The sequence below is a fragment of the Mobula birostris genome, chromosome 32 (assembly GCF_030028105.1).
Source record: "Mobula birostris isolate sMobBir1 chromosome 32, sMobBir1.hap1, whole genome shotgun sequence".
NCBI classification, from domain to species: domain Eukaryota; kingdom Metazoa; phylum Chordata; class Chondrichthyes; order Myliobatiformes; family Myliobatidae; genus Mobula; species Mobula birostris.
The window spans coordinates 5,503,741-5,524,577 of record NC_092401.1 but is presented as its reverse complement, the minus strand read 5'-3'; the positions used below and the strand labels follow the sequence as shown (position 1 = coordinate 5,524,577).

Sequence of the window (20,837 nt, the reverse complement as noted above, 5' to 3'; positions counted from 1 at the left end):
CTGAGGGAGTGTCACACCGTCGGAGGGACGGTACTGAGGGAGTGTCTCACCGTCGGAGGGACGGTACTGAGGGAGTGTCTCACCGTCGGAGGGACGGTACTGAGGGAGTGTCTCACCGTCGGAGGGACGGTACTGAGGGAGTGTCTCACCGTCGGAGGGACGGTACTGAGGGAGTGTCACACCGTCGGAGGGACGGTACTGAGGGAGTGTCACACTGTCGGAGGGACGGTACTGAGGGAGTGTCACACCGTCGGAGGGACGGTACTGAGGGAGTGTCACACCGTCAGAGGGACTGTACTGAGGGAGTGTCACACCGTCAGAGGGACTGTACTGAGGGAGTGTCACACCGTCGGAGGGACGGTACTGAGGGAGTGTCTCACTGTCAGAGGGACAGTACTGAGGGAGTGTCTCACTGTCGGAGGGACGGTACTGAGGGAGTGTCTCACTGTCGGAGGGACGGTACTGAGGGAGTGTCTCACCGTCGGAGGGACGGTACTGAGGGAGTGTCTCACCGTCGGAGGGACGGTACTGAGGGAGTGTCTCACCGTCGGAGGGACGGTACTGAGGGAGTGTCTCACCGTCGGAGGGACGGTACTGAGGGAGTATCACACCGTCGGAGGGACGGTACTGAGGGAGTGTCACACTGTCGGAGGGACGGTACTGAGGGAGTGTCACACTGTCGGAGGGACAGTACTGAGGGAGTGTCACACCGTCAGAGGGACTGTACTGAGGGAGTGTCACACTGTCAGAGGGACTGTACTGAGGGAGTGTCACACCGTCGGAGGGACAGTACTGAGGGAGTGTCTCACTGTCAGAGGGACAGTACTGAGGGAGTGTCTCACTGTCGGAGGGACGGTACTGAGGGAGTGTCTCACTGTCGGAGGGACGGTACTGAGGGAGTGTCACACTGTCGGAGGGATGGTGTTGAGGGAGTGTCACACTGTTGGAGGGACAGTACTGAGGGAGTGTCTCACTGTCGGAGGGACGGTACTGAGGTAATACTGCTCATTAAAGTTCTTGATGCCATTCTAACTGGCTTCATTGCCATCTGGTATGGAGGGTGGGGCTGCTGCAGAGGATAGAAGTAAGCTGCAGAGAAATCAGCTCCGTCATGAGCACCAGCCTCAGTAGTAGCCAGGACATCTTCAGGAAGCGATGCCTCATAAAGCTGGTGTCCATCACTAAAGAACCCCCCTCCCCAACCCCCAATCAGTCGGGACATGCCCTGTTCTCATTGCTGCCATCAGGAAGGAGGTACAGAAACATGAAGGCACACACTCAGTAAGTCAGGAGCAGCTCCTTCCCCTCCGCCATCCGATTTCTGAATGGGCATTAAACCCACTAACAGTACCTCACAACTTTTTTTTAAAATTTTTTTTTGCAGAACTTATTTAATTTAACTAATACACACACACACACACACACACACACACATACACACACACACACACACACACACACACACACACGCACACAATTTTTTTCTCTGTTATCATGTATTGCATTGTACTGCTGCCACAAAGACAACAAATTTCACGACATTTACCAGTGATATTAAACCTGGATTCTGATTCTGAAAAAAACAGCTCATAATTTTATAGGTAGGCTCGAAAGTTCCAATTTAATGCAAATTGCTAACAGGATATTGGTGTTGCCAATAAGCCTGTAGTTTTTGCCATGTAATGTACCACCTCGTTGAAGTGATGTAGTTCTTGTCAGGGTTCTGTGGGATCTTGACCCAGCGACGTTGAAGAATTGGCAGTATGTTACCAAATGGGAGTTGGTGTGTAAGATGTTCGGAATGTGGTACCCACTGTTGTTGTTCTTCCTGGTGGTAGAAGTCACGGGGTTGGAAGTTACTGTCTCAGCAGTCTACGAGAATAATAACTGTGCTTTTTTGTGGTGGTACCCACGGTGGAAGGAGTCAATGTTCAGGGTGATGGGTGGACTGTAAATTATTGGAGCAGAATTAGGCCATTCAGACCATCAAATCTGCCTGCCATCAATCATGGCTGATATTTTTTCAATCCCATTCTCTTGCTTTCTGCCTGTAACCTTTAACCCTAACCGCCCTAGACTGGCAACAACTTCTACAGATTCAGCACTCTCTGTCTGAAGAAATTCAGAATGCCAGAATCAGTCAGGTTTAATATTCTCTGCCAGTGCAATACATAAAAGTACTATAGATTATAATAGCAAATATGTATAAAACAATATTTAAATTAAATTCACTCTATCCATTTCTGACACATCTCTCCCCTTTTGTGATCTCTTTGCATCCATCTCCAAAAACAAAAGGTCTACTGATTTCTTTCTTGACTCTTCCCACACTGTCTCCTGTAAAATATCATTCCTTTTTCTCAGTTCCTTTGTCCCTGCTGCGTCTGTTCCTTTCCAGGACATCGGAAATGTCATCCTCCTTCAATGAACAGGGGTTCCTTCTTCTCCTTTTGATGCTGCCCTCACCCATATCTCTTCCATTTCCTGAACATCCGTGCTGTCCCCGTCTTCCCGCCTCCTTAACAGTGATAGAGTTCCTCTCGTCCTTACCTACCACCGATCAGCTCCTGCATTCATCAATCATTCTTCACAACTTCTGTCATTCTCAACGGGACTCTATCACCAAACACGTCGTTACCTCCACCTCCTCCCCCAACCCCACCAACTCTCCATTTTCCTCAGGGATCGCTCCCTCTGTGATTCCCTTGTCCGTTCATCCCTCCCCACTGATCTCCCTTCTGACACTTATCCACCACAAGTGGCCAAAGAGCTACACCTACCTATTCACTTCCTTCCTCACCTCCATTCAGGATTCCAAACAGTCCTTCCAGGTGAGGCAACACTTCACCAGCAAATACAGTATACTTGGGTCATCTACTGTGCTCCCATTGTGGACTCCTCCACATTAGTGGGGCCCGATGTACATCGGTTGACTGTTTTGTCAGACACCTTCCCTTCTTCCACAGACATCAGGACTTCCTGGTGTCCAATCATTTTAGTCCCAATCCCCATTTGCATTCCGACATGTCAATCTTTGGCCTCCTCTGCTGCTATGGTGACGTGACAGTCAGGTTGGAGGAGCAAAACTTTATATTCTGTTTATGTAGCCTCCAACCTGATGGCATAAACATAGATTTCTCCAACCTCTGGTACTGATAGTGTTATCCCCCTCATACTTCTCTCTTCTTCAATTCCCCACTCTGGCCCCCTCTTACCTCTTCTCCTCATCTACCTATCACCTCTAATGAAGGGTCTCGGCCCAAAACGTCGACTGTACCTCTTCCTAGAGATGCTGCCTGGCCTGCTGCGTTCACCAGCAACTTTTATGTGTGTTGCCTATCACCTTTGCCTGGTGCCCCTCTTCCTTCCATTTTCCCCATCGTCCATCCTCCTCTCCTATCAGCACTTTATCTTTTCCACCTATCATGTCTCAGCCTCATACTTTATTCCCCCTCCCCCCCACCGCCAATCAACCACCCGGCTTCAGCTATCATTGCTAGCTTGTGCTACTTCCCCTCCCCCACCTCTAGCATCTTCCCCCTTCCTTTTCAGTCCTGAAGAATGATCTTGTCCTGTAGTGTTGTCCGTTTATTCCTCTCCATAGATGCTGCCTGACCTGCTGAGTTCCTCCAGCATTTTGTATGTTCCTCCTAATTTGGAGTACGGTGTGCAGATCCTGTCACCTATCTACAAGAAAGTTATCAACAAGATTGGAAGAGTGCAGAGAAAATTTACAAGGATGCTGTAAGGACTTGAGGACCTGAGTTATAGGGAAAGGTTGAATAGGTTAGGACTTTATTCCATGGAGTGTAGGAGAATGAGGGGAGATTTGATAGAGGTGTGCAAAATTATGTGGGGTACAGATAGGGTAAATGCAAGCAGGCCTTTTCCACTGAGTCTGGGTGAGACTTCAACTAGAGGTCATAGATTAAGGATGAACGGAGAAAAGCTTAATGGGGGACATGAAGGGGATCTTCTTAACTCAGAGGGTGGTGAGAGTGTGGAGCAAGCCACCGGCAGAATTGGTGGGTGCAAGTTCGATTTCAATATTTAAGAGAAATTTGTGGGTAGGTGGATGGGAGGGTGTGGAAGGCTATGGTCCAGGTGCGGGTTGATGGGCCTGGGCCGATGAATATTCAGCATGGCCTGTGTTTCTGCTGTAGTGTTCTGTGAGTCCAGGTTCACTGTCTCTTCAGAAATCTGGCGGCTGTGGGGAAGAAGCTGTCCCTGAATCTCTGTGTGGGTCTTCAGGATCCTCTCTGATACTAGCAATAAGAAGAGAGCATGTCTTGGGTGATGGGGGTCCTTAAAGATGGATGAGGCCTGGTCTTTTGAATATGCCCTCAACGCTGATTCCTCCTTTTAAAGATAAGTCCCTTTATTCTGAGGCGGTAACAGTGGACGATGCTACTGTCCACGACTTTCACATTGTGATGAAGGCACAGTCGATGTATAAAGACTCTCAGTGTGTGGCTTGAGCACCTTGAATGACCCACTATTCCATTTGGTTATAGCCCTCTTTGTGAAAATGTTCCCTCAGCTGTTCTGTGTGTAACTTTTTCTGGTTATATTAATGACCGCTGGTCACACTGATGTGTCTTATAAAAGTAATAGCCAGCATTTCTCAGTGTAACTTTCATCTGTATTATAAGACCATTTTCTGTACATGTTAATTTGTAAGTGTTCAGCCTATTGAACCATACGGATCCTTTGTCTGTTAGTTACCATGCCTTGCTGCACTACCTCCTTACTTGGGTTTCAGTTCTACTCCGTGTCCACAAACTCACAATTCCAGCCACACAAGCCAGCATCCCCTCCAGTGACACCGTCTGCACTTCCTACTGCCTCAAGAAAGCAGCCAACTTAACTAAAGACCTCTCCAACCTTGGACATTTTCTCTTCTCTCCTCACTGCCAGATAGAAGATACAAAAGCTTGAAAGCACACACCACCAGGCTCAAGGATGGTTTCTATCCCTCTGCGATCAGACTCTTGAATGGCCCCTCAAATGTTAAGGCTGAACTCTTGATCTCCCATCCTACCCGACTGTGGCTTTGCACTTTCTCGCAGCTGCTACATTATATCCTGCTTTCTCTTTTCTTTTAGTACCTCAATATACACCAAGTGTATGTCTGTGGTCTTTTCCTACTGGCCCATCCACTTTACAGTTCGATGTCTTGTGCATTCAGAGATGGTCTTCTGCGCAACACTGTTGTCAAGTCTGGTTATTTGAGTTACTGTCACCTTCCTGTCAGCTTGATCCAGTCTGGTCATTCTCCTCTGGCCTCTCTCATTAACAAAACATTTTTGCCCACAGAACTGCCGCTCACTGGATGTTTTTTGCTTATTTCACCACTCTCTGTAAACTCTAAACACATTAGTGTGCATGCGCCGGTCGTGCATGCAGCCTGGTACAGCCTTCCGATCTATTCTTACTTTCTTCTTCTTACTTTTTAATTTACGTTATTTTTATATTTTTTTTCTCACGGTAACACGTCGAAGCTGCACCCTCTCTAACATGCTGGTAGAGAGAGTTTTATTTGGGTTTTCTCTAGCGCTGGAAATGGTTACATCCCGACACACGGGACAGAAGCAAGGTCGCATTGTGTATTTCACGGACCAGCAAAGACCGGCCGGCTTAGCGAACAGAGCGGTGGACACCCCTGCTGAAATCCGGAGGACCAAATTTCCCTCAGGATTAATAAAGTATATCTATCTATCTATCTAGAGACAGTTGTGTGTGAAATTCCCAGGAAAGCAGCAGTTTCTGAGATACTTGAACCACCCCATCTGGCATCAACAACAATTCCACGGTGAAAGTCACTGAGATCACATTTCTTCCCCATTTTGATATTGGGTCTGAACAACGACTGGACCTCTTGACCATGTCTGTATGCTTTTATGCATTGAGTTGCTGCCACACAATTGGTCAATTAGATATTTGCGTTAACATTGGGTGCACAGGTACTTAATAAAGTGGTCACATATATGAATGGCACGATCTGTCAGGAACACGTGTATACAAATTTTTTTTCACTTTTATGTTTGAAAATAATAAAGCAACAAGCCAAATCCAGACAGATCCTTCCGTCCAGAACCGGAAGTGTGCGCGGTTGGAGGTGCTAACTGAGCATCCTGTCTACTTTATGTAGAGGTGCTTGCCCAGTGTCCTGGACCCTCCCTCAGTTACTGGTTTATTATTGACTCATGTACCAAGATACAGTGAAAAGCTTGTCTTTCATACCATTCATACAGATCAAATCATGACACAGTGCATTGAGCTAGAATAAGATAAACAATAACAATGTAGAATAAAGTGTAACAGCTACTGAAAAAGTGCAGTGCAATAAAAGATCATAAAGAGGTAGATTGTGAGGCTGTGATTCCATCTCATTATACACGAGGTCCATTCAGGAGTCTGATCACGGTGAGGTGGAAGCTGTTCCTGAGCCTGGCTGTATATGCTTTTAGGTCTCTGTATCTTCTGCCCAAAGGGAGCGGGGAGGGAGAGCAGATAATGTTTGGAGTGAGTTGGGTCTTTGATTATGCTGACTGCTTTACTGAGGCAGCGAGAGTCCGTGGGGAGGAGGCTGCTTCCGACGGTGTGCTGAGCTGTGTCCGCAACTCTCTGCAGCTCCTCGCGGTCACACGCAGAGCAGTTTCCATACCATCCGTACAGAATGCTTTTGATAAAAATTGGTAAGGGTCTACAGGGGCAGGTTAAGCAGGTTTGCAGGGTTCTGGAAGATAGCTGTGGACAGGCTTCACAGACCCCAAGGCCGCACGCAGATCTGGCAGGGGGCCAGCTTGTTTAGGTTGTGTAATTATGGACATTTATCAAAAGGAACTGCCAACGGGTAGTGGCGCCATGGCGACATTAAGGCAAGATGATTAAATGAAGGAATTGATTTTCTCTTCATTTAATTAGCAGAATGTACGCAAAAGTACCGGTCTCCGTCAGAAAAGTTGCTGAGCTCACTCCTTATAAGCAGCAGCGTGTTATGTTTCCAGCTGGAGGTTGCCAGGACTGTGAGTGTACCGAAACTGCACTATGAGGCAGGCGCTGGCTCTGGGCTTTGACAAGGGACGGAGAAGGACAGAAGCTGCAGTAAAACCTCTGGGTATCAGTTGGCATGTTAGGGTGTTGGGAATGGAGGCGGGGGGTGGCAAATGGTTTTCAGTCTGGTGAGGGTAAGGAGAGCAAACAAGGATAGTGAATTAATGATAAATGCTAGAATATTGAATCGGGTTTATTACCACTGGCGTGGCATTTTGCAGCAGCTGTACAGTGTAATGACTAAAATACTATAAATTACAATCAGAGATATTTATAAATTTGAATTAAATATGTAGTGCAAAAACAGTGAGGTAACATTCATGGGTTCAGGGACCGTTCAGAAACCTGAGCATTCCACGATGAAACTAGTCTCTGATGGTAGTAGTGACAAGAGGGCAAGTCCTGAGTGGTGTATATCCTTTTAATAATGCTTGCCACCTTTTTGAGGCATTGCCTTTTGAAGATATCCTCAATGGTGTGGAGGCCACTGCCCAGGATGGAGCTGGCTGTGTTTACAACCCTCTGCAGCTTTTTCCGATCCTGTGCAGTGGCCCCTCCATACCAGACAGTGTTGAGACTAGACAGAGTGCTCTCAACAATACACCTGTAGAAATTTGCTAGTCTTTGGTGACATACCAAATCTACTCAACCTCCTAATGAAATATAGCCCACTGGCATGCCTCCTTCAGAATAAGCATCGGCGTGTTGCGCCCAGGACCGGACAGATCCTCTGAGAAGGTGATGACTGATAACTTGAAGCCACTCTCCCTTTCCACTGTTGACTCCTTGATGAGGACTGGAAGGTGTCCTCCCAAATTCTCCTCCCTGAAGACCTGAAGGAGCGTGGAAGTCACAGAGGAATCTTGGAGCTCATGTTCACAAGTAGCTGAAGGAATCAGGGCAAGTCGGTGAGAAGGCAAAAGGGGTAACCTGTTGATGGAGCTGTAAATTACAAAAACAGGGAGGACACTTTTGAATTGTATAGAACACTAGACAGGCTACAGACAGAGCACAGTGTACAGTTGTGAGCACTGCACTACGAGAGGGTTGGGATTGCACTGGAGAGAGTGCAGAGTTGGGCATGATACCAATCAACACACATAAAAGTTGCTGGTGAACGCAGCAGGCCAGGCAGCACCTCTAGGAAGAGGTACAGTCGACGTTTCGGGCCGAGACCCTTCGTCAGGACTAACTGAAAGAAGAGCTAGTAAGAGAGTTGAAAGAGGGAGGGGGAGGGGGAGAAAGTTTTTGGATATTGCAATACGTAATAATAGAGAAAAAAGAAATGTGAATTACAGCAAATAATATCTATAATATTATATTCTGTTTATATAAAACAGTTAAATTAAAGTAGTGAGGTGGTGCTCATGAGTTCAATGTTCACTCAGCAACCTGAGGGCAGAGAGGAAGAAGCTGTTCCTGAATCGCTGAGTGTGTGTCTTCAGGCATCTGTATCTCCATCCTGATGGTAGCAATGAGAAGGGGGCATGTCCTGTGTGGTGGGGGTCCTTAATGATGGATGCCCTGTTTTGAGGGATCGCTCCTTGAAGGTGTCCTGGACACTTTGGAGGCTAGTGACCATGATGGGGCTGACTGAGTTTACAACCCTCTGCAGCTTATTTCGATCCTGTGCAGTAGACCCACCACCCCCCCTCTCCCCCACCCCCCATACCAGACGGTGGTGCAGCCAATCAGAAAGCTCTCCACAGTACATCTGTAGAAATCTGCAAGTGTCTTTGGTGACATACCAAGTCTCCTTAATCTCCTAATGAAATCGCCACTGTTGGGCCTTCTTTGTAACTGCATTGATACGTTGGGCCCAGGTTAGATCCTCAGAGATGCTGACACCCAGGAATTTATAACTGCTCACCCTTTTCCGCTTCTGGTCCCTCTGCGAGGACTGGTGTGTGTTCCCTCGTCTTGCCCTTTCTGAGGTCCACAATCAGTTCTTTGGTTTTACTGACATTGAGTGCAAGGTTGTAGCTGATCCCCCTCTAGTATCAGAACATTATGTTTTATGTACTTGTTGTAGAGTTACTCAGGACAGAGACTTTGACCCACTCCGTCCATAGGGACTATCAAATCCTCATCTGCACTAATTCCATTAATCAACAATTGGTCTGATATCCTTCTATGCCTTGGCAGTTCAAGTGCTTGTCTAGAAACTTCTCAGTTGTTGTGAGTCTCTGTCACTGCCACCCTCTCAGCCAGTGCGGATTCCAGCAATCCTCCGAGTGGCAAAATTCTTCCTTGTATCCCAGCTAAGCCTCTTACTCCTACCTATGCCCTGTACATCTCTGGGAGAAATTTGTGGAAAAGCACAATAGAAAGAGGATCTTGTTTTGTGATATATTATTGGAAGGAGGCCGTGCTGAGTAGCAGTGAGCACAGTTCAGGATGTGGCCAGTTCAAATTAAATTTATTATCAAAGTACATCTGTGTCACCGTGCACAACCCTCAGATTTATTTTCCTGCCGACATACACAATAAATCCAAGAAACACAATGGAATCAATGAAACACCGCCCCCAATTGGACGGACGTCAACTAATGTGCAAAAGACAACAATCTGTGCAAATACAAAAAAAAATAAGTTAAAAATATCGAGAATATGAGATGAAGAGTCCTTCAAAATGAGTCCATAGGTTGTGGGAACGATTCGGTGATGGGGCGAGTGAAGTTATCCCCTCTGGTTCAAGAGCCTGATGGTTGAGGGGTGATAACTGATCCTGACCTTGGTGGTGTGAGTCCTGAGGCTCCTGTATCACCTTCTTGATTGCAGCAGTGAGAAGAGAGCATGTTCTGGATGGTGGGGGTCCTTGATGATGGATGCTGCTTTCCTGTGACAGCGCTCCGTGTAGATGTGCTCATTGCTGGGGAATGAGGTACTGTACTGCAATATTGTCTCAACTGGTCCAACGAGAGGTATCGGAGCCATCCTATGAAGGGTCTGCTTTAAGTCATTTCTGGGATGTGATTGGCGCTGGCCTGGCTGCGATTTAGTGCCCATCCTTATTTACCCCTTGGACTGATTGGCTTGCCAGATCACTTCAGAGGGCAGCGAAGAGCCAATCATACTGTGTGGTTCAGGAGCTGTGTATAGATTGCTGCAAGTCAGGAGGATGTATTTCATTCTGTAAAGAACATTAATGAAACAGTTGGGTAGTTTCATGTTCACCATTAATAAAACTAGGATTTCATTCAAGATTTATAGAATTATCAATTTAAATTTTGCAGATGCTTTGGAGGGAGTCAGGAGCAGGATAGCAAAGATGAGGGATTTGGCAGCCAATGACCCTAGGCAGGGGTGGGGGGGATGTGGGGGGAGATAGCCAGCTGCTGTAGTGTGAGAATCATTAGCCTGATAACCTGCTAAAGCACAGTGTGTGTGTTTGTTCCTGGGACTGATAGCCAGTTGAAAGCCCTGCACTGGTCACCACACTGCAGGGAAGTCACAGGTGTACTGAGGAGGCTGCACAGGAGATATATGGGTTAAAAATTTTAAAAAAGCAGATGTTAAAGATCTGAAATAAAAACAGAAAATGCCAGAGATATTCCTGCTTTCCTGTTGGAGATAAGGACCTTGTTCATTTGTCTTGAAGTTGATTTTATAATCCGGCACAGGGACGGAGAGAGCCTGTGGTCGCAGACTGTAAACTGACAGGTCCCGTTGCACACGGCAGGGTCACTGCTGCTTGCTGTGCAGCCCGTCCATGGCTCAGTGACAATTGATTGTTGAAATACTACCCAGTAGATTCTTTGACAGTATTTCCTGAGGCAGTAAACTAACCACAGGCCTGGGAAGTATTAAAAAGATTTGTTGGTTTTACAGTAGGGAAACTACAGTCTATATTGTTCCACCATGGCAAAAGTACAAGTCCAGTTTGAGAGAGATGTTTCTTTATTGCAACTGTGAGCAAAACGAGCCTAAGGGAAAGTTATAACAGTCCCATCGTCAGTGTTGCTTCAGCCTACCCTCTCTTTCCCTTCCCCCTTTGTCTGTCTGTCTTTTCCCTCTCTCTCTCCCTCTCTCTTCTCTTCTCTCTCTCTCTCTCTTTCTCTCTCTATGCCTCTAACTTATCCTTCCCTCACTCTCTCCCTTTTCTCTCTTTCTTTCTCTTTCCATCACTCCACTCCTCCCTCTGTTGTTTGTCTCCTCCACTCCATCTCCCTCTCCCTCACCTTCTTTACCCTCTCTGTTCCTTCCCCCTCTCTTCTCCCCCTCTCCTCTCCCCTCCCCTTCCCCTCTCTCTCTCCCTCCCCCTCTCTCCCCTTCTCCCCCTCAATCCCTCTCCTCCTCTTCCACTCTTCCTCTCTCCCCTTCGCCCATCTCCCCATTCCTCTCTCATCTCTCCATTCCTCTCTCCCTTACCCTCTCTCCTCCTCTCCCTCTTCCTCTCTCCGCTTCCTCCTCTCTCCTTCCCCATTTCCCTTCTCCCCTCCCCCTCTCTCCCTCTTCTCTTCTTTCTCTCCCCTACCCTCCCTCCCTCTCTCCATCTCCCCTCTCTCTCTCCTTCTCTCTCACACATCCTCCTTCTTCCTCCCTCCCTCTCTCTCCCTCTCTCCCTCCCTTCACCCCTCTCTCCTCCTCTCCCTTCTTTCCGAACACAGGGCTGTTTTTCCACCGTTCCTTGCACTGAATGAGGAAGGCACGGCACCAGAGACAGATGGAATGGAGGTCGCCCCTGATGCCGTCAAAGATCCGAGTGAAATGTGAATGGGCGGCTCCAGCTAGGCTCCCTGTGGGGGATACTGCAGAAAGCTGCCCTGTCAGTCAGTAATAAACAGAACACGGGTCTGAAAAAGGCAAGAATATGTGAAACACAATGTTTTACAGACTTTGGACAGAGATTTTAACTCCTTGTACATTGTACACGAGTGTGTAATTGTCCAGAATCACCATCAAGTATGGTGTCAAGTAACCAGACGTCCATTCAGATACTCCACCTTTTCCTCAGATTAGCACCAAAATAGCGAGGGGGTGTGTGTGGGGTTAAGGGTTATCTGAATCTAATGCCCTTGAACCCTCCCCCTTCCCCGTGGCAGGGTCTAATGTTTACAGCATGCTGTTAGCCACCTCCCCGGTTTCAAGGTGCACGTCCTCTCCATTTCAGCTCTGGAAAATCACCGAGGGTGAGGGTGTATCCGATCAGCAGCCTCACCCCACTGTGCGTGTGCTGACCATGGTGTCAGTGTGTTTACGTGAAAGAGCGGAGCAACCCCAGATTTAATTCGAGCCTAATCACCAGACAATTAACCTACCAACTGGTAGGTGTTTGGACTGTGGGTGGGGGGGATGGGGAACCAGAGGACCACATGGTCACAGGTGAATGTACAAACTCCGTACAGGCAGCTGTGGGGATTGAACCGGCACTGTAAACCATCCTGCTAACCACTACGTTACCGTGCTGCCTCCGCTGCATCAGCCTGCTCATGATCCATATCCGTCCATTCTCATCCCTCCCTCTTCTCATCAGGAAGGAGGTACAGGAGCCGGGAGGCACACACTCAGTGATTCAGGAACAGCTTCTTTCCCTCTGCCATCCGATTTCTGAATGGACAATGAACCCATGGACACTTCCTCATTACTTTCTTTTATTTTTATCTTGCACTACTTATTTAATTTAACTATTTAATACATACTTATGTAATTTGCAGTTTTTTTGTTTTTCTATTATGTATTGCATTGTACTGCTGTCACAAAGACAACACATTTCCGACATATCCTGGTGATATTAAATCTGATTGTGCCATCTATCTGTCTAAATGCTTCATAAACATTGCTTTCGTATTTGCCTCCATCACTTTCCAGGTTCCTAGAACTCTGTGTGTGTGTGAAAAAAGCAAAACTTGCCTCATCAATCTCCTTTGAACTTTCCCCTCTCACCTATTTTGTTTGATATTTCAGCCTGGGGAAAAGGACTATTTACCCTATTTATGCCACAATGTATTATATCTTCTTCCTTGCTAAATACTAAAGTACATAGCTTTAATATGGGAAAGGGAAAGTATAACTAACACTAGACAGCAAATTTTTTTCAAAGTGTTGCTTCCTCAGATTTTTTTTGTTTTGTTTTTGATACACCACTTGAGGCTAAATACAAATATAGTTTCAGACTACTTGTATCACATAGGAATTTGGAGAAACAAGAAATTAACTTTTATCGAATATAATGCATTTAATTGCATGGCGGCGCTGATGATTTGCAATAGTTCAACTAAGCTAAAAATATTTTGTTGATGATTTTTGTTTGTACTCAGTGTCTGAGGCTTCTTGCTTATGTGTCCAGCAATAATCAGCCAGCATTGATGGATTCCAGGTGCCCTGATACCATTTCTCCATGACCGTAATGTCCTGGTGAAACCTTTCACCATGCTCGTCACTGACAGCACCAAGACTTGCAGGGAAGAAGTTGAAATGGGAATGCAGAAAATGAATCTTTAGTGACATGTTACACTTCATGGTTTTGTATGCTTGCAGCATGTTGTCAACCAGTTGCACATAGTCTGGTGCTTCGTAGTTGCTGAGAAAATTTTCAACATTCTTGAATGTCTTCCATGCGATTTTCTCCAGTCCTACTAGAAGTCCTTTGAATTGGTTGTCACTGATGACTTGTTTGATTTGTGGATCAACAAAAATACCTTCCTTAATTTTGGCATCTGTAATTCTGACTGAATTATGAACTGAAATAACAAATATAGGCAATTTCAAAAAATGGTGCGTGACAGAAATATTTCATGATCAGCAGCCCAAAGTCGATAAGATACTCTCAGAAGTATTCAGGAAGTAAAATCTTTGTTGTCCAGTGTAATTAGTGTGGGTCAAGCTTTTTACACAGAGAGTGGTAGGTGTCAGGGGCATTACTGGAAGCAGATACGACAATGGTGTTTAAGAGCTTTTAAGATAAGCACGTGACCATGCAAATGGAGGGATATGGATCATGTGCAGGCAGGGGTAATGTATTTTGCCATTGTGATAAGCACAGATGTTGTGGGTCAAAAGCCCTGTCTTATGTCGTACCATTCTATCATCCATCTCTTCAAGTGTTTGATGGTGATGAAAGGGCGTACAGGAATGAGATATACCAGCTAGTTGAGTGTTGTCACAGCAACAACGTCAGCAAGACCAAAGAGCTGATTGTGGACCTCAGGAAGAGTAAGACGAGGGAACACAAACCAACCTTCACAGAGGGATCAGGAATGGAGAGAGTGAGCAATTTCAAGATCCCGGGTGTCTGTAACTCTGAGGAGCTAACCTGGACACAATATATTGATGCAGCTATAAAGAAGGCAAGACAGCGGCTATAGTTCATTCAGAGTTATAGAAGATTTGGTTTGTCAACCGTGGAGGGCATTCCGACTGGCTGTATCATCGTCTGGTATGGGGGGGTGGGGGGGTAGGTACTTCACAAGATCGCAGTAAGTTGCAGAAACTGGTAAAATTAGTCAGCTCTATCATGGGTACGAGCCTCTGTATTATCCAAGACATCTTCAAGGAGCAGTGCCTTAGGAAGGCGGCGTCCGTCATTAAGGATCTCCACCACCCAGGACATGCCCTCTTCTCATTGTCACCATCATGAAGGAGGTACAGGAGCCTGAAGGCACACAGTCAATGATTCAGGAGCAGCTTCTTCCCCTCTGCCATCCAATTTCTAAATGGACATTAAACCCATGAGCACTACCTCACTACTTTTTATTTTTGTTATTTTGCCCTACTTATTTTAACTATTTAATAGACATATCTATATATGTAATGTAACTCAATTTTTCCTCTATATTTATTTATCATGTATTTCATTGTACTGCTTCTGTAAAGTTAACAAATTTCACAACATATGCCAGTGGTACTAAACCTGATTCTGATTCAGAATCTGTTTTTGTGATCCTGAATTTAATGTTACCTGCGGGGTTTGGGAGACTGGAAATTTGAGAAGGGGAGGAGGGTAATTTCCACCTTATTCATAAAATGGCCTCTTGTTGTTGGGAAATTGAATCATTTTCAGGCTCAGCCAGCTGTCCGCGTGGAGTGTCAAGACGCAAGCATTCGATGAGTGCTTGGGATCGTGTGGCCGCTGGAACCAGCTGAGGCTCATCGGCAGGTGAGGAGTAAAGGTTCAGATTGTGGTATTGGTGGGCTGCGGTGGGCACAGATGGAGGGCAGGGGAATGTGGGTCTACCATGTGCCATCTGGAAAAATTCAGATGTCCTACTTCTGGAGCAGATACTCACAACTCTCATGCCAGCTCGGGAAATTGTAGATCCGTAGATTTTATACAGCACAGATACAGGCCCTATGGCCTAGCCCATCTTTGCCAAGCAAATTACCTAACTCCGCTAGTCCCATTTGCCTGCATTTGGCCCATTCCCTCTAAAACAAAGATTCCCAACCGTTTTTATGCCATGGACCCCCTACCATTAACTGAGGGGTCTGTGGACCCCAGCTTGGGAGCCCCTGCTCGAAAACAATCCTAACTATGTATCTGTCCAGATGTCTTTTAAACATTTTAACGATACCTGTATCTATCAATTCCTGTGGCAGCTCGATCCAAATACCCACCACCCTCCATATGGGAAAAGAATTGCCTCTCAGGCCCTCTTTAAAACTTCCTCTCTCACATTAAATTTTTGTCCTTTTGAGTGGGGCTGCTATATTGTAGGAAAAAGACTGTGACCTTCACCTCAATTATGCCCCTCAAGATTTAATGCACCTCTATAACTGGTTGGTGCAATGGATCACTCACTACTTTATACTGGACATCACCTCCAGTTCAGGTGAAGGAAGGGGTTAGCTTTGAACATAACCCCCTCCCCCCCATATATATAGTGGCCACAGAGTGTATCAAACACCTGATTCCCCCTCAGCTCACTTAGAGTGATTCACCGCACAAAATAGGCCCTTTGGCCTCATGAGTCTGTAGCCCATCCACTTCAAGGTTCAATGTGTTGTGCATTCAGAGATACTCTTCTGCACACCACTGCTCAAATACATGGTTATTTGAGTTACTGTCACCTTCCTGTCAGCTTGAACCAGTCTGGCCCTTCTCCTCTGACCTCTTGCATTAGCAAGGCATCTTCGCCCACAGAGCTGCTGCCCGCTGGATGTTACTGTTTTATTTTTTGCATAATTTGCTGTCAACTCCAGACAGCTGAGCATGAAAATCCCAGGAGATCATGGTGAAAGTCACTCAGATCATATTTCTTCCCATTCTGATGTTTGCTCTGAACAATAACTGAACCTCTTGACCGTGTCTCCATGCTTTTATGCATTGAGTTGCTGCCACACAATCGGCTGATTGATTAACAAGCTGGTGTACGGGTGTATCTAATGAAGTGGCCACTGGCTGTAACTCTAAGGGGGAGATTGATAGACTTTTTGATACTAAGAGATTTGGGCTTGGTGCAGGAGGAAAAAAATCCACCATAAACACAGGAGATTCTGCAGAAGGTGGAAATCCAGAGGAACACACAAAACGCTGGAGAAACTCAGCAAGCCAGGCAGCAGCTGTGGAGGGAAAGAAACTGTTGTCGTTTCTGGACGAGATATTGTTGAACCACTATTACTTTATTAAACTGGGGATCAGGCAGAAGGGATGAACAGCCTCCTCCTGCTTCTATATCTTATGGTATCATGCATTTGCAGAACCTCTTGTATCTGTATGTAGAAACGTTTGCAAACTTTTATCACTGGAAAGCCCAACTCAAATGTTCTCGGCTCTACAACCAGTAAAAATTATTTCTCTCAGTTAGTTCCTCCTCACGCCCTGGAAAATTCAATCACATTTGTCAGCACAGAAAGTGTTGGAGTAACTGCACAAGCCCAGATGAAGGGCTGTGACCTGAAATGCCGACTCTGCCACAGATGCTGCCCGACCTACCAGATTCCTCCAGCGTTTTATGTGTGGCTCCAGATTCCAGCATCAGCAATCTCTTACATCTCCAAATGCAAGCATATTACCTTGTAATCTTGTAACTTCCGGGAGATACAGCTCTAGTTTGTGTAACCATCCCTTGTAATTTAACCCACTTATCAAACTGGCGACTCCAATTTCACTCTTTGACCCTGACTTTACATCATTTCATCCGTATGAATCTACAAAATCTTAGCTTTTCTGCGTTTTTTTTGTCCTCAAATAGGAAGTATTGGCCACTGCTTGAAATGCAGTCAGTGCATCAAGTTTCAGCAGCTGATGTGTCCAGTTCCAAATAGTTGTGCAGCACCACAGGAGACCCCCTGGAACTAAGTTGTGTTTTGTGCATGAGGACATGAGATTAGTGTTTATTGCACCACCACTCTGAGTGCCTGCACCCTCTACTCTGCCAGACTACGAGTGTGAAGCCCAGGGCTGGAAGAGCAGAGATTTCTCCTGATTAAGTATTGAGGGGATGAGCAACAACAAAACACACAAAATACCGGAGAAACTCAGCAGGTCGGGCAGCCTCCCTGGAAAGGAATAAAGAGTCAGTGGTTCAGGCCAAGATCCTCCTTCAGGACTGGAAAGGGAGGGTGAAGAAGGTAGGGGCAGGGGAAGAAGTACAAGCTGGAAGGCGATTTGTGAGGGGGAAGGAAGGTAAAGTGGGTGGCGGGAGGGTGAATGAAGCGAGAAATGGCACGGTGATCGATGGAAAAGGGAAACGGCTGAATAAGGATTGTGACAGGAAAGGAGTGTGCACCATTGGAGAAAGGGATGGAGGAGGGGGACCAGAAGAAGGTGATGGGCAGGTGAGGAGAAGAGAAGGGGTATGAGGAGAGCCAGAATGGGGAATGGGAAAAGGGAGACTGGTGGGGTGCAAGGGTGGGGAGAAATTACCAGAGGGTAGAGAATTCTCTTCCCAAGCTAATGATTCCATCCTTCTCCCTGGCATCTATCCAAAACCATTCTCAGACTTGGTCTTATAGTTGAGACTTCAGTGTGCTTCAGACTGCATATTTCTACCCCACCCCTCATGAAGGCATCGATTGTCACCTTGGTAACATGGCCCACTCCACTCTAATTCAGCTCACCTGAAACACACACCCTGCCTCTGTAGTCTACATACTTCACTGTTTCTACACACTAAGGACCAGACTGATTATCACTGACATATGCTGTGAACCTTGTTGCTTTGTGGCAGAGGTGCAATGCCAGACATAAAAATTACGATAACCAACAGTAAAAAATAAACAGTACAAAGGTGAATTGATGAGGTAGTGTTTATGGACCAATCAGAAATGGTGAGGTAGTGTTTATGGACCAATCAGAAATGGTGAGGTAGTGTTTATAGACCAATCAGAAATGGTGAGGTAGTGTTTATAGACCAATCAGAAATGGTGAGGTAGTGTTTTGTGGAATAGTCAGGAATCTGATGGTGGAGGGGAGGAAGGTAGCCTTAAAACATTGAATGTGGGTCTTCAGGCCCATATTCCCTGATGGTAGTAATGAGAAGAGGGCATGTCCTGAATGGCAAGGACCCTTAATGATGGATGCCACCTTCCTGAGGTAATTCTTGAAGATGTCTTCCAGGTGTCAGGGTTGGGAGGATTGCCACCATGAAGAAGCTGGTCTCCCTCATCCCAGAAACAAGCTCATTCCAAACCAGGACCATTCCATTTGCTGATCAGCCCTGCACTCACTGATCCATATGAGGGCATAGGATTGGAGGGGATCTGAGGAACGGCTTTCAAACCTAGCGGCAGGGTGGAATTTAACGTACACTGCCTGGCAGTTGGGTGGTGGGAGCAGATACTCTCACAACGTTTGAGAAGGATCTACATGAGCACTTGAATTGCTAAGAAACAGAATGCTGACAAACTGGATTAGTGTACATACAGCGGCCACTTTATTAGGTACACCTGCACACTGTGCAAGACACTAGCAATATGGTGGAAGTTCCAGGTGTCAGGGGTCATGAAGTGTGTGAAATTACCATTGCTAAAGAAAAGGTGCTTGGGAAACTGAAAGGTCTGAAGGTAGATAAGTCACCTGGACCAGATGGTGTACACTCCAGGGTTCTGAAAGAGGTAGCTGCAGTGATCGTGGAGGAATTAGTAATGATCTTTCAAGAATCACTAGATTCTGAAATGGTTTCAGAAGGATGGAAAATTGCAAGTGTCATTCCACTCTTCATGAAGGGAGAGAAGCAGAAGAAAGGAAATTATAGGCCTGTTATTCTCACTTCAGAGGTTGGGAAGATGTTGAAATCTATGGTTAAGGATGAGGTTTCAGGGTACTTTGAGGCACATGATAAAATAGGCCATTGTCAGCATGGTTTCCTCAAGGGAAAATCTTTCCCTACAAATCTGTTGGAAGTCTGATGAAATAACGAGCAGGATAGACAAAGGAGAATTGCTTAATGTTGTGTACATGGATTTTCAGAAGGCCTTTGACAAGGTAGCACAGAAGAGGCTGCTTAACAAGCTATGAGCCTATGGTTTTATGGGAAAGATTCTAGCGTGGATAAAGCAGTGGCTGATTGGCTGGAGGCAAAGAGCCTTTTCTGGCTGGCTGCCAGTGACTAGTGGGTTCCACAGGGGTCTTTGTTGGGACTGATTCTTTTTACGTTGTATGTCAATGGTTTGGATGATGGAATTGATGGCAATATGAAGGTATGTGGATGGGCAGTTAGTTTTGAGGAAGGCTACAGAAGGACAGACAGATTAGGAGGATGGGCAAAGAAGTGGCAGATGGAATACAGTTGGGAATTGTATGGTTATGCACTTTGGTAGAAGAAATGGAGAGAAAGTACAAAAAACTGAGGCACAAAGGGACTTAGGAGTCCTTGTGCTGGATTCCCTAAAGGTTAATTTGCAGGTTGAATCTGTGGTGAGGAAAGCAGATGCAATGTTAGCATTCATTTCAAGAGGACTAGAATCTAAAAGCAAGGATATAATGTTGAGACTTTATAAAACACTGGTGAAGCCTCACTTGGAGTACTGTGAGCAATTTTGGATCCCTTATCTTAGAAAGGGAGAGGGTTCAAAGAAGGCTCACAAAAATGATTCCAGGGTTAAATGTATTGTCATGTGAAGGTGTTTGATGGCTCTGGGCCTACATTCACTAGAATTCAGAAGAATGAGGGGTGACCTCGTTGATATCTATCGAATGGTGAAAGGCTTTGATAAAGTGGATGTGGAGGGGATGTTTCCTATGGTGGGAGAGTCTAAGACCAGAGGACGCAGCCTCAGAATAGAGAGGCGTCCTTTTTGAACGGAGATGAGGGGGAATTTCTTTAGCCAGAGAGTGGGGAATCTGTGGAATTCTTTGCCACAGGCAGCTGTGGAGGCCAAGCCTTTATGAACATTTAAGGCAGAGGCTGATAGATTCTTGATTGTTTAGGGCATGAAGGGGTATGGGGAGAAGGCAGGAGATTGGGGCTGAGAGGAACATTGGATCAGCCTGATAAAATGGTGGAGCAGACTCAATGGGCCAAATGGCCTAATTCTGCTCCTATACCTTATGGTCTTGTGGGTAGTTGATGTACAGCATTTATATGATGGGCCGTGGCCTGTACCTGTGCTAGATACACATAAAATGCTGTAGGAACTCAGCAGGTTAAGCAGCATCTATGGAGGCAAATGAACAGTCATTGTTTCAGGCCGAGACCCTTCATCAGGACTGGAAAGACAGAGAGCAGAAGCCAGAATAAAAGGATGGGGGTTAACGGGGAGGAGTTGGCAAGTGATGAGAATCCAGGTGAAGGGGGGAAGAGAATAATGTGAGAATCTGGGAGGTAATGTGTGAAAGAGATGAACGGCTAAAGAAGGAATTTGATAGGAAAGGAGAATAGAGCATGGAATAATATGAA

The 20,837-nt window shown here is 46.0% G+C and overlaps 1 protein-coding gene across 1 annotated transcript in view; it reads left to right on the top strand.

Moving 5' to 3' along the window:
* Positions 1 to 20,837, top strand: part of LOC140191058 (voltage-dependent P/Q-type calcium channel subunit alpha-1A-like) — a 597,550-nt gene that overhangs the window by 141,573 nt on the left and 435,140 nt on the right. The window lies entirely within an intron of this gene.